This window comes from Papio anubis, chromosome 4 (genome assembly GCF_008728515.1).
Source record: "Papio anubis isolate 15944 chromosome 4, Panubis1.0, whole genome shotgun sequence".
Taxonomy (NCBI): domain Eukaryota; kingdom Metazoa; phylum Chordata; class Mammalia; order Primates; family Cercopithecidae; genus Papio; species Papio anubis.
The window spans coordinates 168,703,139-168,722,512 of NC_044979.1; positions in this window are offsets into that span (position 1 = coordinate 168,703,139).

A 19,374-nucleotide genomic window follows, 5' to 3' on the forward strand; every position below is an offset into this window, starting at 1 on the left:
TTTTCTTCTGCAGACACAGTGTAAGAAAGGAAAAGAGATGGTGGGGATGGAGGAATAAACAAAAGAAGGAAAGGAAGCCTGTTAAATACCCTATTAACTCCATTCTTCCTAGATTTCCAATATATTCTTCTTCTGAGAGGTCACTTTGTAAATTTAGTTTTAACCTAAAATGTTTTAGCAAAAGGTGGTGAACATATTTTGGCAAGATGTCATTCATATAGTTCAAAATAGTGCTTTCTAGGTATGAAATTACATGTATGAGAGCCCCACCACTCAGAAACCCTAACACACACTTTCCCTTTTGAAAATAATTTCGTATCTGAGTCACAGCTGCCTGCACATGCTTAACTTAAAGTGACTCCAAAATATGCCACAAACATTGACTAATTAATCCCCATGACAACACAGGGAAGCCCTGAAAAACTCTGGAGAGCACCCATGACCTGGGCAGCACCACAGCTTGATTTCTAAGAATCTTGTTCTTTCTAGGCTTTCTCTGATCAGGACATCCCCTATTGCCTTCAAAAAACAAGACAAAACAAACGACAACTCAAGAATGTGGCAGTGGTGACTGCTGCTGCTGCTTCTCCTCCCTCCTCCTCCTTCTCTTCTTCCCCCTCCTCGTACCCCTCCTCCTTCTCCTCCTCCTCCCTCTTTCCCTTCCTCCTCCTTATTTCCCCTCCTCCTTCCTTTCTCTCTCTCTCTCTCTCTCTCTCTCTCTCCCTCTCCCCCTCCTTCCCTCTCTCTTGTCTCCTCCACCTCACCCCATCAAAAGCAGAGATGTTTATCCTTGGTGTTGACTATCAGACCCCATGCTTGTAATTCAGCACCAAGGACACCTCCCATGCTTTTGGAAACTACTAGACAGTCTACCCTGTTATAAATTAAAGCTTTGGTTTAAAGATCACCATGAAAGCCAGCCCACCAAGAAAAGTATTCCCTGCCTCAAGCATAATTGCAATGATGACTTTCAGACAAAAAAGTATATATATATATATATTTATCTATATTTCTTGAAATGATATTAATATTTTAATTTATTTTAATTAATTCATATATCTTAAATATAATCCATACTAAGCAAATGCCTGCTGAATGTTTGTATTTATAGTATAAAATAAAAGGCTCAAATGTCCAGGTGTTTGGGACCTCAGGGAGTAGCTGAGACCACATGCTCTTCATTTCACAGATGATGGGGCCAAGCTCCATTGAGACGATGGGACCTGCCTGGATTCCAGCGACTGGGGACTATTTTCTACTGACCACTCCTTCCACTATGTCTTTCACTAATATTCGGAAATCAGACTTATGCTACAAGTGTTTTTATTTCCCTCCTGAAAAGTTTTCCCCTGTTGATAATTTTTTTCAAAAGCAGGTTTTTGAAAGAACATCCCCTTAGGGATTTATTATAAGTTAGCAACTTATAAAACTTTTGTATCCCCTTCACCCAGCCCCCACTTGTTGTTTATGCCCATTTTACTTTAGAAGAGAATACGTCTTTTAGCTAACGAGCCTCTTGTTAAAAAAGGTAACATAAGTTAGAAAAGGTATGGTCAAGGGCAGAGCTGGGAATGGAAAGAGTGAGACCAAGAGAAACAAATGGCTCTGCATAATAATAATTAAAAAGCAGGTGCTTTCAGTTTTCTTTGGGTTGGCACAAAAGATGGGAGTTTCATTGAGAGTAATAACCTGAGAATTTTGGAGGTGGACAGGAACTTCATAGGAAGAGTAAAGTCCCAGGAACCCAGCAGCAGGCTGTGGCCAAGGGCAGTGATGGCCAGTAAAGGATGCCCCATGATGAGCGTAGCAGATTATTTTCTCAAAGTAGCCACAGCAATATCCCCACGCCTACAAGCTCTTCCCAAAAGGTGTCACTTTCCATCAATAGGTGGAGAGGAGGGATCGACCCCTTGAAGTTGGGCAGGACTTTTTACTGCCTCGACAAGCAGAATGCACAGTGGAAGTGATGCTACATGATTTCTGAGGCTAGGTAACCAAAGGCAATTCAGTTTCTGCCTGACTCACTCTCTCTCAGGTTGTTTACCTTTCAAACTTGGTGGCCATGTTGTGAGGAAGCCCAAGTGACTTGGGGAGTCCCTGGGGAGGTGTGCTGCTGACAGCCCCAGGTGAGAGCTCAGCCAAGAGTCAGCACAACACTGTGAGTGTAAACATGTGAGTGAGTAAGCTTGTAGAGGATGTGATCCCACCTAGGATGTCAGCATTCAAGACACCCTAGCTGACACTGAGTGAGCATAGGTGAAGAACATTTACAACGGTGATAATAGAAACCTTGTCATAAGTTTTTAATTTGTGCTGTAATTACATTCTGATATTCCCAAATCTTCAATAAAAACCCATGTACAGTAAAACTTCATTAGCCTTATGTTAGAAATGGTTAAGAAATGAGGGAAAGAGACTGTGTCCATGCTGGGGCAGAGCAGGAGAAAGAGGGGGGAAGGCAGTGTACCAGTGAAGAAATCCTCAGATGTGCAGATGTGATGGAGGGAAAAGTCAGGGGCTAGGGTGGGGAAAGAGGTGACAGGCACTAACCAGTGGAATGCAAGCTCACCCCACTCCCACACATTCACACACACACCAGAAATCTTCATAAGCAATGAGAAGGAGACCGAATTTCTTTTGAAAACAAGTTTTTAAACTACTGGCTTGGGATGCAATATTGCAAAGGCTTCTGCTAAAAGGTAGCCATATTACTTGAGAACAGAAGCACAAAATAACCACTGAATACACCGGATTAAGTGAATGTAGAAAACCACCACCTGGTAGGAAGAATGGCTCTGGTACGGAGGAGTTACTACAAGCAGGTAAATTTTTAAGGAAAAAAAGGGGAATTTACAAATTAAAATCAGATTTGGTTCCCATTAAGAAACCCAAAATAAATCACTTACAAAAGACATGTTTATTTCCATCATGTGGGACTCTGAATTCAGACATTTCAGTAGGGGGATGGCTTCTCTATCGTCCCCTAGGATCTATGCTGTTTCCAGTTTTCGATTATGCCATTTCTGGAGTAAAGCCTTCATCCTCATGGTCCAAAATGGAGCTCCAGTCATGTGTCCACATTCCAAGCAGCAGGTGGGAGGAAGGGGGAAGATGCATGAGGGACCTAAGCCAGTAACTTCTTATAGAAGGTCCTTAGGAGCTATAATTCTTGTTTACAAGAGTTGGACCTGACCAATGGGCCAACAATTAGTCACATGACCACACCTATCAGCAAAAAAGTCTGGAAAATGTAGTCTTACTTCCAGGAAGTCACACACCTGCCAAGAGTCAGGAGTTCTAAGGGGAGAAGAAAGACTTTTCAAGCGAGGCAACTAACCACCTCTGTCCAGGTGGCCAGGAAGATTAAATGTCCAGGTGGTGTTATATACAGCTCAGCCCTTATCCTCCAAAGCATAGTTTCTCACCCAGCACAGCCAAGCAAAAGTCATCGAGTGTCTCCTGCTGTTTCCCACATTCTAAAATTGGAGGAAAGTTATTGGAGAAATGCCTAAGTAGAGCAGCTGATCCATCTGGAATGGCTGTTCTTAAAACTTGGCTTTCTAAACCCCAAAGCACCTCCAAATTCCTTAAACAGCATAGCAAAATCAAGAAAATATTTTCAAAAGACAATTTAATCAATGTCTCTTACACTGAAACACACATGCACATATATACGCACACCTTTTATAAATATATATTTTATAGCACTTTTAGAAACGGGGGAAATGTCACGAAACAAAACGTCAAGAAGTGAGGGTCACAACTGCACAATGGCAGGAACCACTGCTTCAGGAGAAAACAAAATCTGTTTTGGTTACTCACTTAAGTACCACAAGTCTGACCAAATCGAACCACATTTGAAATTTCTGGGGGCTGTTTGTCTTAGATTTTCATAAATTTTGATTCACTCACCAGTCCCCTATTTTGCCTGTAGCATAGAAGAAAATGTAATAAAGCAAGAAGAAGGCCTTTGAAGAGCCATAGTTGCTAAAGCCATGTGTGTGAAAAAGTGGCAGAACCAGGAGTAACCAAAAGGCACCACTCAGTGGCCAGGGTTGCTTTAGTGGCCTTGCTCATATGGTAAGATCAGTATTTCCACATGACTGTGACTCACAGGGTTCCCATGATGGTGGTGGTGGCCATGGAGGTGACTCTCTCATTGCTTCAAATACCCTGTTGTCTGCAAAGTGCTTTTGCCACTTTGAGGTTTTTTTTTCTTTTAAATCTAATATAGTTTTATCAAAATCACGAAATTTTTGATTTACTTCCATTTCTATGAAGGTCACATAGATCCACCTAACATTAGGTGGAACTCACCAAGATGGCGTTACTGTTGCCAGACATGGTCTTCATAATGTGGCTGCAACTCCTGGCCCCCACCCTCGGAAAGATTAACAAGAAATTGACAGAATATAAGAAGCCTGGACTTTAAAGAGATTAACTACACAATACCAGAACAGTCATAAAAACAGATCATCAAATGCTGACCCAGAGTTGAATGAGACGAATAAAAATGGAGATGAACTTGTTGATACTATCCCACACTTAGAAACCCTGAGAAAAATATCAAAGTTTTGGGGGGCTTCAGAGTTAATCATTTTGGAAACTAGGCATTTTTGCATGTACGCTGTGTTCCTTGAAGGCAACTTAACCAATTAATATAGTTTGGATCTGTGTCCCTGCCCAAATCTCATGTTGAAATCTAATCTCCAGTGTTGGAGGTGGGGCCTGGTGGGTGGTATCTGGGTCATGGAAGTGGATCCTTCATGAATGGCTTGGGCCATACCCTTGGTGAAAAGTGAGCTGTCTCTCCAAGTTCACAGGAGATCCAGTTGTTTAAAAGTCTGTGGAACCTTCCCTCATGTCCCCATCCTCTTTTTTTTTTTTTTTTTTTTCCTGAAACCGAGTCTCACTCTGTCACCCAGGCTGGAGTGCAATGGTGCAATCTTGGCTCACTGCAACCTCTGCCTCCCGGGTTCAAGGAGCGATTCTCATGCCTCAGCCTCTCAAGTAGCTTTGATTACATGCCTGGCTAATTTGTATAATTTTAGTAGAGATGGGGTTTTTGTCATGCTGGCCAGGCTGGTCTCGAACTTCTGGCCTCAAGCGATCTGCCCTCTTCGGCCTGGGATTACAGGCAAGTGCTGGGATTACAGGCGAGTGCCACCGCTCACCGCTGACACCTCTCTCTCTCTCTCTCTCTCTCTCTCTCTCTCGCTCACTCCTGCTCCCACCATGTGAGATGCCTGCTCCCCCTTTGCCTTCCACCATTAGTAAAAGCTCCCTGAGGCCTTCCCAGAAGCAGATGCTGGTCTTACGCTTCCTGTACAGTCTGTAGCACGGAGAACCAATTAAGCCTCTTTTCTTTTTTTTTTTTTTTTTTTTTTTTTTTTGAGACGGAGTCTTGCTCTGTCGCCCAGGCTGGGGTGCAATGGCCGGATCTCAGCTCACTGCAAGCTCCGCGCCTCTTTTCTTTATAAATTATCCAGTCTCCAGTCTCAGATATTTCTTTATAGCAATGCAAGAAAAGCTTAATACACCAACCAGGGGAGGTTCAATGACAATTGAGAAGACACATCTCCCAAATAGATTAACTGCAAGACACTCAAAAATAGGGTCCGTATTTTGCATTTTTTCCATTCATTTAAAATCTGAATTATTAAAATAAAAGGATAGGATAAAATACTTTGAAAGAATTAAAATGATTTCACCCAGTTAGCTTTTCCTCTGTGAGTTCAGAATTGAAATAAGACTCCATTCCCATTATTACTTGCAGCCCATAGGACACACTTGTAGTAACTCCAACTCATTCAGACAGAAATGGAAGGAACTGCTGTGAATTTTACAGAAGTCACTGCTCTGTGACAAAGTTCACAGCTCCCTGCACCACCTGCCTCCGAATCCCACCAGAAGCCATCATTCCTGATTAAAGCAAACACTGTCAATTCGGCCGCGGCCCGGGCCATTCCAGTCCCCTCTGAAAACATTGCCAAAACAGATTTCTGACTGGGTCACGTTAGGTCACAATATCCACGGGTGGACAAAATGTAGTAAAAATTTTATGGGCCACTTGAGACATATTGGATCGGCACGGAACAAGCCCCGTCCAAAAGAGCACAGTTGGCTTCAAGTTCTTTTGGAAACTCCCCAGCATATGGAAACTTCCCCAAGATTCCTCCGGCCTCCTCAGCCGCCTGCTGCCCCCACTCCCAGCCCTCCTCTTGTCAGCCCAGACAGCGCAGCCTACTCTTTCAGCTTCAGGCCTCCTATGGAACAAAGGAAATTTCACAGTGGGTCTCTCTCCTTTGTTAAAACCAGCAAGGGCTCTTCAAGGAAGAGAGGGTGGGTGTTGGGGGTGTGGAAAGCAGAGAGGCAGTGATCTTTCCAGAAACTGTGATCTTTATCAAATGCCTATCAGCCTCCGACAGGTATGAATTAACTTTGAGGAATGATATATGTGTTTGTATAAAGAAATACATGCACATCCCACCATGGAGGGCCCAGCAGTGCTCACCCCTTACCCCTGGTCTGGCCACCATGTGTGACTCACTCTGTCCTTTCAGGGTTCATCCCAGAACTGGAGCTCACATTCCCAGAAGGTTTTGCTTTTCAGGTTCTCGCCAACCGAGGCTAAATGCTCTGACCTTGTGTCTTTGACGTGTCAAACTGTTCACTTGTTCACTGCAAACATGTAATATATATCATACTTTATGCAACTTCGTTTTGGTATTCCTTCTCTTTTTTTTTTTCCTTTTTAGCCCCTAATATTTCGGGACCTTCAGAAAATCAAAGTAGCCCAGGTCTTGCTCAAGTTCGGATTCTGAGCTGCTCCAGTTATCATCACATACTCGTTTCCTGTATATTCTTTGGATATTTTGATCCTGACTCCACCTATGAGAGATAATAAAATGATGATAAAAAGATTTAAGCTTGCTGAAGGTAAGGACCTGGCCTCCTTTTTTGTATCCCCCAAAACCACCTTGTTCACAGTGCCCAGGGTCTGATAGTGCATGACCACACCACGCAGTTGTTTTATTTTTATTTATTCTATTACTACTTTTCTTTTTCAGACAGGATCTGGCACTGTTGCCCAGGCTGGAGTGCAGTGGCATGTTCTACAACCTTCACCTACTGGGCTCAGGCAACCCTCCCACCTCAGCCTCCTGACTAGCTGGGACCACAGGTGCACACCACCACGCCCCAGCTAATTTTTGTATTTTTGTAGAGACAGGTTTTCGCCATGTTGGCCAGACTGGTCTCAATCTCCTGGGTTCAAGTGCTCTGCCTAACTCGGCCTCCCAAGGTACTGGGATTACAGGCATGAGCCACTGTGCCTGGCCAGTTTTCTTTCTCTGTTTTCTTTTTCTTTTTCTTTGTCTTTTTTTTTTTTTTTTTTTTTGGATGGAATTTTGCTCTTGTTGTCCAGGCTGGAAGGCTGCAGTGCAGTGGCGTGATCTCGGCTCACCACAACCTCTGCCTCCCTGGGTTCAAGTGATTCTCTTGCCTCAGGCCCCCGAGTAGCTGGGATTACAAGCACACACCACCACACACGGCTAATTTTTGTATTTTTAGTAGAGACAGAGTTTTATCATATTGATCAGGCTGGTCTCGAACTCCTGACCTCAGATGGTCCGCCCACCTCGGCCTCCCAAAGTGCTGGGATTACAGGTGTGAGCCACCGCGCCCAGCCCGGTTTTCTTTCTCAACGAGCTGTGTGGCCTCTCTGTACTTGGGTACCCTCACATGTATAATCAGGGTGATAATGCCCCTACATGGCGGGATTGTGGAGAAAATTAAATATGATTATTTGTGCAATCTACCTACCATACTGCCTGACTCAAAGAAAGTGTTCAGTGAATCATAGTTCTTAGGGCTGAATTGTGTCCCCTACAAAAAAGATCCAGTGAAGTACTAATCTCCTGCCCCTGCCAATGTGACCTTCTTTGGAAACAGGGTCCTGGTAGATGTCATCAAGTTAAGGTGAGGTCATCGTGGATTAGTGTGGGCTCTAAATCTAATGATGGGTATCCTTGTAAGGAAAAGGAAATTTGGAGACACACAGAGGGAAGAGGGCCATGTGAAGACAGAGTCAGGAAGTGGAGTGATGGAAGCACAGGCCATGGAATGGCAGGGATTGCTGGCCACCAGCTGCCAGGAGAGGCCAGAAAGGATGGAGGCTGTGGCTCCCCCAACTTCAGAAGCTGGAAGAGGCCAGGAAGGATAGTCTGTGACTCCCTCCCTCCAGAAACTGGAAGAGTCTGGGAACGGTGGAGGCTGTAGAGGGTGCATGGCCCTGCTGACACCTTGATTTTGGACTTCTTGCCTCCAGAAATGCAAGACAGTGAACATATGTTGTTCTAAGTCACCCAGTTTGGGGTACTTTGTTATGGCAGCCCTAAGAAATGAACGCAGATTTTGGTGCTGGAAAGTGGAGTGTCTGTTTTGGATGAGAAAGAGAGGAGCCACCTAGACACTGGCCACGAGGCTAGTGCTAATGCAAAGCAACCGCAGATGAGGTCTCATCCCCCCTTGCCTGGGGCAGCTGAAGACAAATTCCACGTGCCTTCCTCCCCAGCGATTCTCAGCAGCCTGCAATTCCATGGGACCGACCACCAACCGTGACAAATGTGGCCAACATAAAGCGTTTATCAACAAGGATTTAATTTAGAATTCAGTGCAAAAATATCTTTCTTGGCCAGGCATGATGGCTCGCACCTGTAGTCCCAGCACTTTGGGAGGCTCAGGTGGGTGGACCATTTGAGGTATTTGAGGTCAGGAGTTCAAGACCAGCCTGGGCAACAGGGCAAAACCCCATCTCTACTAAAAATACAAAAATTAGCCAGGCGTGGTGGCACATACCTGTAATACCAGCTACTTGGGAGGCTGAGGCAGGAGAATCGCTTGAACCCGGGAGGTGGAGGTTGCAGTGAGCTGAGATGGCACCATTGCACTCCAGCCTGGGCAACAGAGCCTGACTCTGTCTCATATCTAGTTACCGCTAAATCTCCAAATACATATATAGATATATTTGGAGATGTATCTATATCTATATCTATATCTATATATTTGGAGATTTAGAGTTAACTAGATGTGGTTTCTCCCCTGAAGGAAACTCAGATAAACAGGGCATTGCTTCACAGAGGAATCAGGCCATGGTGGGGATAAGCAGAGCACCATGGCAGGGCACCAGGGATGGCCACAGATTATGCTCACATCAAGGCTTAAAGAACATGTGGAGATTGGCCAGGCCAAAGAAGGTGGTGGCATCCAGGCAAGAGCATGATCAAAAGCACCCAGGCATGAAACAGTGTGGTGCGTGCACACAAACTGAAAGCAGCTTGGAGCCAACACACTATTGAACAGGAGGAAGAAATGAAATATGAGGTAGGAAAGAGAGGGTGGGAGGGGCCGGGCGATGAGATGTTTCGTGTTCCATGCTACAGGGCTTGGAATTTATTCTGTAGGCAATGAGATGCTTCTCAAGGACTTAAAGCAGAAAAGTGGCATAGACAGATTTTCATTTAATAGACTAAATGGCTAATAGACCATCCTGGCTAAAATGTGTCAATGGATTACAATAGAACAAGATTAGAGGCAAATCAGCTAGGTACCTGCTGTGAGCAGTCCAGATGAGAGGCGGTGCAGCTGTGACTTAGGGAAGTGGTGTTGAGTGTTGGACAGGAAGGAAGAGACTTGGGGAGTGTTCCAGGGGTGTCCTAGCTTGAGCTCCCCCCAGAAGCAGGACCTGTAACAAGGGCTGATGTGCAGGCTGTTTAGGAATTGATGCCAAGGAACAGCAATGGGGGCTGGGAGGAGTGAAAGACGAAGGTGGGCTTGGTGCGGTGGCTCACACCTGTAATCCCAGCACTTTGAGAGGCTGAGGCAGGAGGATTGCTTCAGGCCAGGAGGTCAAGACCAGCCTGGGCAACATAGGGAGACCCTATCTCTACAAAAAAAATTTAAAAATTTAAAATTTAAAAAATAGAGGGAGGAGAAAGAGGCACCCCAGTGTGGTGTCATTGGCCTGGTTACCTCCGTGGGCTGCTGGGACTGGATCCCTTGGAGACCCTCTGAGGAAGCATGTGAAAGATGCCTCAGAATTGTCCACCCAAGACATGGATGGAAGGAAGATAAGCCCATCAGCTCCTGTCCCTATTGGTCAAAGTTTGCCCCCAAGGAAAGCTACCTCCCTTGAGCTTCCAAGTTTACACACAAGTCAGAAGAGCTAAGCCAGTCCCCGCAGGCTTGGACAGAAAGCCTGCCACAGCAGATACCCACTGCCACAGCTGTCAGGCGACAGCTTTTTGTTGCGGTTGTCAGAGCAACACCCAGGAGCAAAAAGGCGAGCCAGGTCAGGCGCAGTGGCAAACACCTGCAATCCCAGCAGTTTGGGAGGCTGAGGCAGGAGGATTGCTCAAGGCCAAGAGTTCAAGACCGGTTTGGCCAACAAAGTCAGATCCCTGTCTCTACAAAAGATAAAAAATTAGCCAGGCATGGTGGTGCGTGCCTGCGGTCCCAGCTACTCAGGAGGCTGAGATGGGGGAATAGCTTGAGTCCAGGAGTTCAAGGCTGCAGTGAGCCATGGTCATGCCACCACACTCTAGCCTGAGTGATAGCGCGAGACCCTGTCTTTAAAAAATTAAAGGAAAGGCTGGGCGTGGTGGCTCAAGCCTGTAATCCCAGCACTTTGGGAGGCCGAGACGGCGATCACGAGGCCCGAGATTGAGACCATCCTGGCTAACACGTGAAAACCTGCCTCTCTACTAAAAATACAAAAACTAGCCGGGCGAGGTGGCGGACATTTGTAGTCCCAGCTGCCCGGGAGGCTGAGGCAGGGAGAATGGCGCGAACCCGGGAGGGGCGGAGCTTGCAGTGAGCCGAGATTCACTGCACTCCAGCTCAGGATAGAGCTACACCTGCCTCAAAAAAAAAAAAAAATTCAAAGGAAAACGGTGTAGCCAAGAGCATGTGGAAGGGTCATGAAAGGGAGGGGCAGAAGAAGCTGGTTGGATAGAAGAAGTAAAAGGAAGAGACACATTTGGACAGACAGCCGCCCTTCTGGATTGAGTAACCACGTGGAGAGTGGTTCTTCATCTACTCACATAGGCAGCACAAGGAAGAGAAGAGATTCCCAAAGATAAGGGATTTCATGGGGAATATCCCTCATTGAATGGTCTGCGACCCTTGAGGGAAGATGTTCCAGAAGCTCTGGGGCTCTTCTCTCTGTGGCCAGTGAGGGGAGGGTCTGGCAGTCACCAGTGGGAGCCGTCTTCTCCCATATCCCTCCCACCTGTCCCTACCTGTCCTGCTGGCAGGATAAAGAGTGGGATTTACCTCATGACAGCTGCCTTATGGCCCCGTGAAAAGGTGCTTTAGGCTGGGGTTGGTGGAGAGCACATCTCCAGGGATTGCAGGGTATGAGGGCGACAACTCTCCTGGCCTGGGAGTCAGGGAAGTGGAGAGATCAGAGCAACACAAGTGCTGGGAACAGATGGGGCTTCCTGGGCTCCAGTGCTAATTAACCAGCTCTGCAGCTCAGGGCCTGGGCCTCATGATAGTAGTCTCAGGGCCCCTGGGGTGGAGGGTTGAGCACACGAGGCTGCACACAGGCAGAGGGAGAGGGGTGATCCCGGGAACAGCCATCCCTCCATTCCCTAATCCAGAGACCACTGCCCTTCTTGGGCCAGAGAGCAGCAGCTTCTAACACAGATCTGGGCTTCTCACTCAGCAGGTGCCAGGGACCCAAGGAGACAAATGGAGGAAAAGGAGGGGACGGAAAAGATTGAGGAACCCCTGCCCCAAGGAGGTCTCTGCCACCACCCACTGGCCCCAGGCCAACTGGAGCCCAGACGATAAGTGTGAAACTCCCAAAGGTTGAGATTTGGGGAGTCTCCTCCTCCCTGCCTTTCATCTTGTGTCCTCTCTCTTGTCCTTCCCTCACTTGCAAGAACAGAACTCATTTGATGTGTTTTCATTACCAAACCAGAGCAATGAGTGCGGAGTTGGGGAGGAAATTGAAGGGAAATAATTCTACCTGTTTCACTGGAGTTGCAGGCGGTGATAAAGGCATCTTCTTTAGTTAATGAGTTAATTTGTGATAAACCTTAGATACCTAAAATGGGCTATATATTATATAGCCTAAATTGATTCCTAATCAATACTTGAAATGTAATCACAATCAAGGTACCTTTTTTAAATCGTGGGCAAGAGAAAGAAATACCTCTCAGACACAAAACAACCTGAACATACCACTGCCATAAAGTGTATCAGGCTGTATTTATATTTATGTTTGTATCGAGTCCGATTTTTCTGATTCTCTCCCAGTTTGGGGTGTTTTATCTCTGACTCCCCAGTGCATAGCACAGTCCTGGCTTGTAGTAGGAATTAGCAAATATTTGTTGAATACATAAACCCTCTTTTCAAAATACAGGCCCAAAGCATGGAAACAGAATAGCTAGTGTACACTCTTTTGTTGAGTGAGGCAAGCACGGCCCAGGTAGCAAGTCAATAGTGACAAAATAATCCAGGAATTAGCTCCAGTCCACAAGCCAGGATCCAAAATAAATGTCCTTTGTTCTATATTGTTATTGTTCTTTAAAAGTCCTTTTCTTTTATCTTCTAAGATACTTATGGATAAAATAATATAAAGTCTGGATTTGCTTCAAAATACCTTAGCGGACTGGGATTATACATGAGACAAGACCGGCTGTGTGGGAATAATTGTTGGCGTTGGCTAGTGGGGACATAGAAATTCATAAAACTATACTGTGTACTTTTGAAATTAATTTTCAAAAATATGCTTGAAATTGTCCATTACAAAAATGTTTTTATTACTCCATGCTAGGAAAAATGTAATTGAAACTAAGTAGTAGAAATGTTAGAAAAACATAAGCAAACAATTCACAAGGTTGGTGCCATATCCCTTTAGGACACATATCCTCACCGCAGCTCCCATGGGTCTAGTTGGAGAAGTTTGATGCTCACAGAGCCTGTGTCCAAGAACTGTCTTTGCCGTTATCTTGTGGTTCTGCAAATATACACTCAAAGCTGCCAGAAATGAGTGATCGTAAATTACCCCACTAATTCAATGACTCTTCTTCAATAGAAACTGATTACAAAGAAAAAAGCTAGTCAACAATCCTAACAGCATTTCAGTGGTTCTTGAGAACATTTTACAGACTGTAAGGGAAGACATTAACAAGAAATTTCTAGTAAAATTCCATTACTTCAAGTAGTCTTGCACAAAATGTGAGGCAGAGTGGGTAAATGTATATGCCCTTATTTTTGATGATGCAGTTTTCGTGTTAAAAAAAAAACAAAAAACTTCTGGCCGGGCCCGGTGGCTCATGCCTGTAATCCCAGGACTTTGGGATGCCAAGGCAGGTGGATCATGAGGTCAGGGGATCGAGACCATCTTGGCTAACACGGTGAAACCCCATCTCTACTAAAATACAAAAAATTAGCCGGGCGTGGTGGTGCACACCTGTAGTCCCAGCTAGTCCAGAGGCTGAGGCAGGGGAATCACTTGAAACCGGGAGGCAGAGGTTGCAGCGAGCTGAGATCATGCTACTGCACTCCAGCCTGGCAACAGAGCAAGGCTTCATCTAAAAAAAAAAAAAAAAAAAAAAAAAAAGCATCGTCCATGTTTGGGTTTGTAGGATGCTTTCAGTTTTGGCCACTTGTTAAGGTTTTTATTCTGTCTTTCCTGTGCCATTTGGAAATTCAGTTGTAAAAGCAATTGCAATACCTAGAAATTTAAACCTCGATTCTAATTTCAAAAGACAACTAAGTCTCTAAACATTTACCAAGTAATATTCAAATAAATGCCATTTCATCTGAACAGTAAAATAAACCAGCATGCTTGAACATTTGAACATTTTAATGGGCTTCCAAATGCTATCGGAAAGATCAAGCCGTCCTGTCAGAGATCATTCATGGATTTTCAGGAAACGCACTGCAATGTCACATAATTTAGCCTGGCCTTAGAGCAAGCAAGCAAAACCATTCTACAAATGCTGAGGCTGTATTTCCAGAGGCATTCCAAAATGACCTTGGAAATGCAATGCAATGAGTATAATGTTTGGAGTGAGAGAGGCTGGAATTAAGGCAAAAATAGCGTATTAGTATTTTTTTAAATCACTGAAACAGAAGAGATTTAAGAAGACAGAGCTCAACTCTAAAGGATGGACCTAAAATTAAAAGTAGTTTAAAAATACATATGTATTTTTAAAATACGCATTAAAAAATACATATGTTTAGGCTGGGCGAGGTGGCTCACACCTGTAATCCCAGCACTTTGGGAGATGGAGGTGGGAGTATTGCTTGAGCCCAGGAATTCGAGACCAACCTGGGCAACATGGCAAGACCCCATCTCTTCCAAAAATAATACAAAAATTAGCCAGGCATGATGGTGTGCACCTGTAGTCCCAGCTACTCAGGAGGCTAAGGTGGGAGGATCACTTAAGCCCAGAAGGCAGAGGCTTCAGTGAGCTGAGATCATGCCACTACACCCCAGCCTGGGCAACAGAGCCAGAACCTACCTCAAGGTTTTATATATATGTGTGTGTGTGTGTGTGTGTGTGTGTGTGTGTGTGTGTGTGTGTGTATGTATATGTATGGATATACTCATATACATATATGGGAGCAGCCATTTTTCTGGGGAAAGGTAGGAAAAGTCACACAAAATAATATCCTTATTTTGCCAATTATAATAACTTTATTGAGTACAAATATGAGTTATCTCATGTAATTCTCATCTCTGCTCTCCCAGATAATTACTGTCGGATTTCCACTTTAAGGTGATAGAAACTGATGCCTGGGAAGGTCACGTGATATAACCAAGGTCATCCATCCATCGAGAAATCCCTCCCCATCTCCCAATTTCCAGCCATCTACTGTACTGAAGGCTTATGAATATAAAGAGTGGTTTACCCAGCATTCATTCTGAAAGGATCTCTATCTAGTCATATATTTGAGAATGTTTTTCATCTTCCACCCTTTTCTAAAAATAGTTTCTCCATCTCCTAAACAAGCACTCAAAATGAAAGACTCCTGAGGGAGATCTCCATGGACAAACCAAACATTAACCTTATGGAAAGCAGCTGATTATCTCCATACCTTGGCAATTGTGAGTTATACTGCAATGAATATGAGTGCAGATATCTCTTTGAGGCACTGATTTCATTTCCATTGGGCATATATACCAGAAGAGAGACTGCTGGACCATGTGGTAGTTCTTTCTTTAATTTTTTGAGGAACGTCCATACAGTTTTCCATAAATTACAATGGAATATCATTCAGCCTTCAAAAAGGAGATCCTGCCATTTGTGACAGCCTGGATGAACCTGGAGGACCTGATGCTAAATGATATAAGCCAGACACTGAAAGAAAAATTGCATGATATTACTTATATATGGAATCCAAAACAGTCAAATACATAGAAGCAGAATAGAATGGTGATTCCCAGGACTCGGGGGAAATGGGGAGATGTTGGTCGAAGAGTACAGACTTGCAGGTATAAGATGAACAAGTTCTGGAGACCTAACATACAGAGTGGTGACTATAGTTAACAATAATGTGTTATATACCTGAAATTGCTAAGAGAGATCTTAAATGTTCTCACCACAGGCACAAAAAGTAACCATATGAGTGATGGATATGCTAATTAGCTTGATTGTGGTAATCATTTCATGATGTATACATATATCAAAACATCATGCTGTACATCTTAAATATATACAATTTTTATTTGTCAATTATACCTCAGTAAAGCTGGAAGGGGAAAAAAAAGTAGGTGATTTTTCAGTAGGATTAGAGCCAGGGCTCTCAGTGAAAAGTTCTGCCAAAGGCTGGAATGGACAGGACTTTTTGGTAGAAATGAAAAGCAATAAACCCACCTGCGGACAACCAAGCAGGTCGTGACATTGCAGGACTAGCAGATGGTACCTAAAATGTCACTGTAGCCTTTCCCGCCTCACTGATTGGCAGCTGTGGCTCAGGCTAAAACCTTGGAGGCATCTTTAACTCCACTCTCTCTCCCTTTCACCTCACATCCAATCTGTTGGCAAATCCTAAACTTCTAAATATATCCAGAATATGACTGCTTCTCACACCTCCACTGCCAGCACCTCCAGCAGGTCCCCCATCGCGTGCTGCCTGGATTCTCACAGTCACCTCGCTCTGTCTCCCAGCACTACACAGTCTCTTCTTTGCACAGCAGTCAGAACAGCTCCTTAAAAACCCAAGTCAGATCAAGTCAGCTCCCTGCTCTGAATCCCGAACCCTCCAGGGGCTCCTCTATAGCATTCAGAGTCAAAGTCAAAGTCTACAATGCTTTGAGGCCCTACACCATCTACCCCTGTCCATCCCTCTGGGACCTTCAGCTCAACTGCCCCTCTAGCTGCTCCATTCCACGCACGCCAGCCACCCTCCCCATTCTGTGTTCCTCAAATATGCAGGGCCTTTGCATTCTGTCCTCTCCCTGCAACGTGAATCCTCAGATATCCTCCTGACTCGCTCCCTCAGCTCCCCCATGTCTTTTCTCAGACATCACCTTTGGACATGGTTTGGATCTGTGTCCCTGCCCAAATCTTATGTCAATTTGTAATTCCCAGTGTTGGGAAGGTGGGGCCTGGTGGGAGGTGATTAGATCGTGGGGGTGGATTTCCCCACTTGGTACTATGTTGATGGTGAGTGAGTTCTTGTGAGATCTGCTTGTTTAAAAGTGTATAGTCCCTCCCTCCCTCTCTCTTCCTCCTGCTCCAGCTGTAAGATGTGCCTGCTTCCCCTTGGCTTTCCACCATGATTGTAAGTTTCCTGAGGCCTCCCCAGAAACAGAAGTCGCTATGCTTCTTGCACAGCCTGTGGAACCACAAGCCAATTAAACCTCTTTTCTTTATAAATTACCCAGTCTCAGGTGTTTCTTTATAGCAGTACAAGAATGGTCTAATACACCTTCTCAGTGAGATCTGACTCAACTTCCCAATTCAAAATTGTAACATCTTCTGCCCAGCACTCCCAGCCGCTACCCTGCAGCATTTTACCCTATAACGCTTATCACTTCTTACCTTTAAATGTGTTCCTTTTCTTACCAAAGCCTAGCTTGTAAAATCCAAAGCCCTGTTTTCAACTAGACGTCATCTGCCTCCTGATGCTGTGCAAATGCACATAGCACCAGCTAGGAAATACTCTCAAAGACCACCAACAGCCATCCAGTCAGAACCAATTCCTGTCAATTCCCTCCCAAAATAAAGCTCCCACCCACCCATCTATGCTCATCCTCCTACCAACCCAAGAGAGGATCTCCTTTCACCTGCATATGTCAACAGCATCCCAATTGGTCTTCCTTTCTTGCCCCAACCCCACCCATCCTGCACAGAGCAGTCGGAATTAAAAGGAAAATCAGATCATGTCACTCATTTGCTGAAAGCACTTCTGTAAAGTAGTTTTGCAGTTCCTCAAACAATTAAACATAGAGTTGCCAGCAATTCTACTCCTAGGAATATATTCAAGAGAAATGAGAACACAGGTCCACACAGAATCACCTCTCAAAGCCCATACCTCCCAATTCTTACATTGGGGATTAAATATCAACATGAATTTTGGAGGGGACAAAAACATCCAAACCAGAACAGGACATAAACTTGATTTCTCATTGATAGGATGGATGCAACTAAATAGCTCAACAGTGTTGATTAAAAATGCTTATTATGATAGAGGAAAATGGTGGATAGGAAGCAAGACTAAATTGCAACTCCCACTCGAATGGACAGAGCAGCGCGTGAAGACCCACATCGTCAACTTTTACTCCAAGAACTAGCACAGGATCATAACAGGAAAATCTAAAGAAACCGCAGACCCTTTGAAGGAGGTGAATTGCTGCTGCAGGCTCTGTGTGAATTGTGAGTCGATTTGCTTTCTCAGCTGGGAGGCCGTAGCCTGGGGCAAGCTCTCAGCCCTGCTCACTGGATGCCTGGAAATACACCCAGTGCTGCTGGGGGTGCATGGTGGGAATGAGACCGGCTCTTCAGGCTGTGGGCTGTGTAGGAGTTGATTGAGACCTGTGGCTTACAGCTTTCCCCCACTTCCCTTGTGACCTGTGTGACACAGGAGAGGCAGCCAAAATCCCCCCAGAAACATAATTCCATTGACCCGAAAACCACCCCCCCCCCACCCCCCACAGCAGTCACAGCAAGCCCTGCCCAAGGAGAGTCTGAGCTCAGACATGCCTAACACTGCCCACACCTGATGGTCTTTCTTTACCTGCCCTGGTAGCCGAAGACAAAGGACATAATCCCTTGGGAGCTCTACGACCCCCATCTACCACCTGACCCTAAAGTAAGCTTGTATCCTCACTATACAACTGCAGCTGATGAGCTCTTGAAAGCACACCTCCTGGCTGAAGGCCAATCAACACAAAACCAGTGTAACCCTCAGAGTCCACTCTCCCTGCTACCTTCAGCAGAGCAGGTGCTGGTATCCATGGCTGAGAAACCTGAAGATGAATCACATCACAGGACTCTTTGCAGACATGTTCCAGTACCAGCCCGGAGCCTAATAGCTCCACAGTGTGGCTAGATCCAGAAGAGAAATAATAATCACTGCATTTTGGCTCTCAGGAAGCCCCATTCCCAGGGAAGGGGGAGAGCACCACATCAAGGGAGCACCCCATGGGACTAAAGAATCTGAACAACAGCCCTTGAGTCCCAGATCTTCCCTCCAACATAGTCTACCCAAATGAGAAGGAACCAGAAAAAAATATACGGTCAATATGACCAAACAAGGTTTTTTAACACCCCCAAAAGATCACACTAGCTCACCAGGAATGGATCCAAACCAAGACAAAATCTCTGAATTGCCAGAAAAGAATTCAGAAGGTCACCTATTAAGCCAATCAAGAAGGCACCAGAAAAAGGTGAAGTCTGACTTAAAGAAATTCTTTCAAAAAATGATACAAGATACAAATGAAAAAATCTCCAGTGAAATAGAAAGCATAAATAAAAAACAATCACAACTTCTTGAAATGAAGGACACACTTAGAGAAATGCAAAATGCACTGGAACATCTCAGCAATAGAATCAAACAAGTAGAAGAAAGAACATCCGAGCTCAAAGACAAGGCTTTCAAATTAACCCAATCTGACAAAAAAAAAAAAAAAGAAAAGAAAAAGGCCTTTAAAAAAATGAACAAAGCCTCCAACAAGTTCAGGATTATATTAAACAACCAAACCTAAGAATAACTGGTGTTCCTGAGGAAGAAGAGAAATCTAAAAGTTTGGAAAACATATTTGAGGGAATACTCAAGGAAAGCTGCACCAGCCTTGCTAGAAATCTAGACATCCAAATACAATAAACTCAAAGAACCCCTGGGAAATTC